Source organism: Salvelinus fontinalis, chromosome 21 (genome assembly GCF_029448725.1).
Source record: "Salvelinus fontinalis isolate EN_2023a chromosome 21, ASM2944872v1, whole genome shotgun sequence".
Lineage (NCBI taxonomy): Eukaryota > Metazoa > Chordata > Actinopteri > Salmoniformes > Salmonidae > Salvelinus > Salvelinus fontinalis.
This window is the reverse complement of record NC_074685.1, coordinates 7,511,399-7,517,398: the sequence shown is the minus strand read 5'-3', so window position 1 is coordinate 7,517,398 and position 6,000 is coordinate 7,511,399. Positions and strand designations below refer to the sequence as shown.

The following is a 6,000-nucleotide window of genomic DNA, read 5'->3' as shown; positions in this document are numbered from 1 at the left end:
AGCTAAATTCTTGCTTGAAAAATGGCTAAGAAACCATTTTAGTTTATTTTTGACCATTTTAACTGAAAACAATCACAGTAAGGTACTTCATTTTTACCCAGAAATCATTTGATATTAGGATAAAAACAACTGCATTGGACCTTTAATTAACATGGATCTGGTCTGTGGGGTCAGAGAGAAGCAGACAGTGACATAGCCTGATCAGCATGCCAACCAGCACACACACAGATTATTATACAACACTTAGGAGCCATGGAGATAGCAGGAGGGAGGTGGTACTTACTGCACTCGCTATCACTCCTTCTCTCTTGTTCATTCCTCTCTCTATCACTCCTTCTCTCTTGTTCATTCCTCTCTCTATCACTCCTCTCTTGTTCATTCCTCTCTCTATCACTCCTTCTCTCTTGTTCATTCCTCTCTCTATCACCCTTTTCTTTTCGTCTCTCTCATAATGAACATGCCTCTGTCCGTCATCCTTTCTAGTCGCTCGTTTTATTCTTCTTTCTTTTCCCCTCATTCTGTCTCATTCTGTCTCATTCTGTCTCATTTTGTCTCATTCTATCTCATTCTGGCTCATTCTAGCTCATTCTGGCTCATTCTGTCTCATTCTGTCTCATTTTGTCTCATTCTATCTCATTCTAGCTCATTCTGTCTCATTCTGTCTCATTCTGTCTCATTTTGTCTCATTCTATCTCATTCTGGCTCATTCTAGCTCATTCTGGCTCATTCTAGCTCATTCTGGCTCATTCTAGCTCATTCTGGCTCATTCTAGCTCATTCTGGCTCCATCCCACTCTTTTCGTGCTCCGGCTCCTCTTTATTTCCTTATTGTTTTTCCATTTATCTCTCTCCCTTTGCTCATCCCTCTCTGTCCTACACTGTCTCTAATTTTCTCAGTTTTCTACCTTTTTCACCTCTACTTATGCCCTCTCCTCTTTCTTCGCACCTCTCCTCTCTTCTGTATGTGTGTGTGTGTGTGATATTGACAGGTGCAGCTAGATGGATGGTTCACCTGGGCAGTGTACTGTCCCTAGTTCACAGGGGCTCAGATGTGAGATATATGCTGTTCTAATACAGGTACCAGTCAGTTGTATTGAACAGAGTGGGAAAGTACAGTATAGGCTGCTGTTCTGTATGGCCTTAGCCCTCTCCTATAGTCCTCCACTGCTGTGTCTGTCTGGATGACTAGTGCACTGTGCAACACACAGAAATCAAATATGAGTTTGAGAGAGGGAAGTGAAAGGAGGAATAGTAGTTGAAAAATAACCTGTAGCCTTTGTCCTGGCAGAGAGAGAGAGAGAGAGAGAGAGAGAGAGAGAGAGAGAGAGAGAGAGAGAGAGAGAGAGAGAGAGAGAGAGAGAGAGAGAGAGAGAGAGAGAGAGAGAGAGAGAGAGAGAGAGAGAGAGAGAGAGAGAGAGAGAGAGAGAGAGAGAGAGAGAGAGAGAGAGAGAGAGAGAGAGAGAGAGAGAGAGAGAGAGAGAGAGAGAGAGAGAGAGAGAGAGAGAGAGAGAGAGAGAGAGAGAGAGAGAGAGAGAGAGAGAGAGAGAGGGCTAGTGCAGTCCTACACTCTCACAGGGGAAAGCAGATCGCCTTTGTGTGTTTGGCCTAGAATTACTTCTGCTTTAGTGTGTGTGTGTTTAACATTATAAAGCCAACCTGTAGCCAACCATCCATCCAACCAGTGTTCACTATGTGAGAGGGAACCTCTCTCCCCTCTCTCTCTCCCTCTGTCACGATCGTCGTAGTGAGGAGACCAAAACACAGCGTGATATGAATACATCTTCTTTTATTAGACACGAAGACGAAACGAACACTATACAAAATAATACAAAAACAATAAACCACGAACGTGAAGCTACAAACGAAAGTGCACACAAGCTTCTAACGTTAGACATAGACAATTACTGTCACGTTCCTGACCTATTTCTGTTAGTTTGTTGTATGTGTTAGTTGGTCAGGACGTGAGTTTGGGTGGGCATTCTATGTTTTCTGTTTCTATGTTGGTTTAGGGGTTGCCTGGTATGGCTCTTAATTAGAGGCAGGTGTTTTGCGTTTTCCTCTAATTGAGAGTCATATTTAGGTAGGTTGTTTCACAGTGTTCGTTGTGGGTGGTTGTCTCCTGTGTCAGTGTTTGTCGCACCATACGGGACTGTTCGGTTTGTTTGTACATCCTTCTTTTTGTGTAGTCTATTTTTCCCTGTTCGTGCGTTCTTCGTGTTTTATGTAAGTTCGTATAGTTCAGGTCTGTCTACACATTCGTTTTGTTATTTTGTTAGTTAATTCAAGTTAGTTCGTTTTCTGTCTTCGTTGTTTTGTCGTGTCTTAATTAAAATATGTCATTTCACAACGCTGCGCCTTGGTTCAATCACTACTCCTCCTTTTCGGTTGAAGAGGAGGAGGAACACTGTTACAATTACCCACAAAACCCCAACACAAAACAAGCCACCTATATATGATTCTCAATCAGGGACAACGATAGACAGCTGCCTCTGATTCAGAACCATATTAGGCTGAACATAGAAACAGACAAACTAGACACACAACATAGAATTCCCACCCAGCTCACGTCCTGACCAACACTAAACAAGCAAAACACACAAGAACTATGGTCAGGACGTGACACCCTCCTTGTTGGTAAGACATGTGATGTGAATATTCTGATTGGCCAGTGATACTAAATTAAGATGTCAACATCATTACTGCTTGTCGTTAACTATTCACGGTGAACGGTCTGACTCACTACCTTATTTATGATAACCACATTACCAGCAGCATACCACCCTGCATCCCACTGCTGACTTGCTTCTGACGCTAAGCACGGTTGATCCTGGTTGGGAGATCAGATGCTCCTGGAAGTGGTGTTGGAGGCCCAGTAGGAGGCACCCTTTCCTCGGGTCTAAAGAAACTATCCCAATCCCCCTGGGCAGTGATTGGGGACATTGCCCTGTGTAGGGTGCCGTCTTTTGGATAGGACGTTAAACGGGTGTCCTGACACTCTGTGTTCACTAAAGATCCCATGGCACTTATCATAAGAGTAGGGGTGTTAAACTTAACCCTAAACCTAACCCTGACTCTTAACCCTAGACCTAAATGCTAACCTTAATTGTAACCATATCCCTAAACCGTAAGCCTAACCCGTAACCTATCCCTAACCCCTAACCCGTAACCTATCCCTAACCCCTAACCCGTAACCTATCCCTAACCCCTAACCCCTAACCTGTAACCTATCCCTAACCCCTAAACCTAAAATATCCTTTTACCTTGAGGCAACCGGCGAAATGTCAGAATTTTCCATGTTTCACTATCATTGTGAGGATAGTAAAACCAAAAACATACACTCAGCACACACACACACACACTCAAGGTTCACTAGTCAGCCAAACCCAGACGCTCAGTTGCATGACATATTTATATGGGCTAATCCCTCAACCGGTAAATCATGGCTGGGAGGAAAGGAGTGGAGGAAAGGAGAGGAGGAAAGGATAGGAGGATAGGAGAGGGGGTGAGGAGGGGAAGGAGAGGAGAGAAGATGAAGCGAATGATAGGAGGAGGTGGGGAAGGAAGAGAGGAGAGGAGGAGAGCAGCAGGGCAGTCTAGACCTCCCAACCATCAGGACTGATGGAGCTCTATTCATTTAGCTATTGAGATTTGAAGAGGCTGGCTGGAGTGTGCTAGAGAGATAAAGCTGGCTATGTAGCTCTGCACCTGTAGGAATGTTTTGGTTACCTCATCTTACATCACTGGATAAACATCAAACGACTGCTGTAGCACAACCAACATGCTTTATTAACATATCTGGTACTGTGTTAGTGCATTGTGCATCTCAAGTAGCATGTAATATGTTGCTGTGACTGGATGAGTGACCGCGGGTGTCTTTTTGTTCAGATGATGACAGGTTAGAATCATCAGAATAACCCTGTGATCAGCTGGCCACACCTATTCACATTATTACTGTCCTTTGTTGCTCCACCTGAACAACACAATGCCACACACACACACACACACACACACACACACACACACACACACACACACACACACACACACACACACACACACACACACACACACACACACACACACACACACACACACACACACACACACACACACACACACTCCACTTCCCCCTCCCTCCCCTTCCCTCTTCCCCCTCCCTCCCCTTCTCCTCTTCCACCTCCCTCCCCTTCTCCTCTTCCCCCTCCCTCCCCTTCTCTATTCCCCCTCCCTCCCTCCCCTTCCTTCTTCCCCCTCCCTCCCCTTCTCTTCTTCCCCCTCCCTCCCCTTCTCTATTCCCCCTCCCTCCCCTTCCCTCTTCCCCCTCCCTCCCCTTCTCATCTTCCCCCTCCCTCCCCTTCCCTCTTCCCCCTCCCTCCCCTTCCCTCTTCCCCCTCCCTCCCCTTCTCCTCTTCCCCCTCCCCCCCCTTCCCCTTCCCCCTCCCCTTCTCCTCTCTCCCCTCCCTTATCCTCAGATAGATTGTGGGGCACTTTAAAGTGACTCCTCTGATCTCCTCTCTCTCAGTGAGGATCTATTTATCTTCTCTCCTCTTTCTCTGCTGTGTAGGGCTGGAAATCACAATGCTTAGGCTTTTTCTCCTTCTCCTCCAAAAACTTGCTATGTTTCAATCATGTCTTTTATTCACCACATCCCTCTCTCTTTTTCTCTCTCTTTCTCTCCCTCTCCAGCCAACAGTTTCTATGGAAACAGAGAGGAGCTTGGGGGAGTCAGCCTTGGGCTGCAGATGTGGCAGAGCAGGATCTTGAGAAAAGTGCAGAGAGAGAAGGAGTGAAAAAGAGGGGATTGGGTGAAAGTATGGCAGCTAAAGCTAAAAAGAATAGACTGACTGATTGATTGTTTCATTCTTTGATTCATCGGCAGTATTTTCAAATGTGAGTGTGACTATTCTCATTGAGGGAATGTCTCAGACGGTTCTCTATCACCCTCGCAAGCCAATATTAATAACCATGTATTCACTGGACAGATACTGCTACATTAATAGTATTTTTACTGTAACATTGGAGTGATTGGGATCACATATACTGATTAATTTCTATTTCATACTATCCTATTTCATTATGTTGTTCTTGATGACCTCTATCCCTCTCTCTCTCTCTCTCTCTCTCTCTCTCTCTCTCTCTCTCTCTCTCTCTCTCTCACACACACACACACACACATTCTCTCTCTCCCTCTCTCTCTCTCTCTCCCTCTCTCTCTCTCTCCACTTTCTTTGCTCTCTCTCTGCCCTCTCTTTCGCTCTCTCTCTCTCGCTCTCTCCACTTTCTTTGCTCTCTCTCGCTCTCTCTCTCTGCCCCCTCTTTCTCTCCCTCTCACCAAGCATTTCGCTACACTCGCATTAACATCTGCTAACCATGTGTATGTGACAACTAAATGCATGCTCTTCAACCGATCGCTGCCTGCACCTGCCCGCCTGTCCAACATCACTACTCTGGACGGCTCTGACTTAGAATATGTGGACAACTACAAATACCTAGGTGTCTGGTTAGACTGTAAACTCTCCTTCCAGACTCACATCAAGCATCTCCAATCCAAAGTTAAATCTAGAATCGGCTTCCTATTCCGCAACAAAGCATCCTTCACTCATGCTGCCAAACATACCCTTGTAAAACTGACCATCCTACCAATCCTCGACTTCGGTGATGTCATCTATAAAATAGCCTCCAAAACCCTACTCAATAAATTGGATGCAGTCTATCACAGTGCCATCCGTTTTGTCACCAAAGCCCCATATACTACCCACCACTGCGACCTGTACACTCTCGTTGGCTGGCCCTCGCTTCACACTCGTCGCCAAACCCACTGGCTCCAGGTCATCTACAAGACCCTGCTAGGTAAAGTCCCCCCTTATCTCAGCTCGCTGGTCACCATAGCAACGCCCACCCGTAGCACGCGCTCCAGCAGGTATATCACTCTGGTCACCCCCAAAACCAATTCTTCCTTTGGCCGCCTCTCCTTCCAGTTCTCTGCTGCCAATGACTGGAA

The 6,000-nt window shown here is 46.0% G+C and overlaps 1 protein-coding gene across 4 annotated transcripts in view; it reads left to right on the top strand.

Annotated features, from left to right (window-relative positions):
- The window catches only part of LOC129818116 (disabled homolog 2-interacting protein-like), a 405,090-nt gene that overhangs the window by 228,447 nt on the left and 170,643 nt on the right, over positions 1-6,000 (top strand). The gene's annotated exons all lie outside the window — the stretch shown is intronic.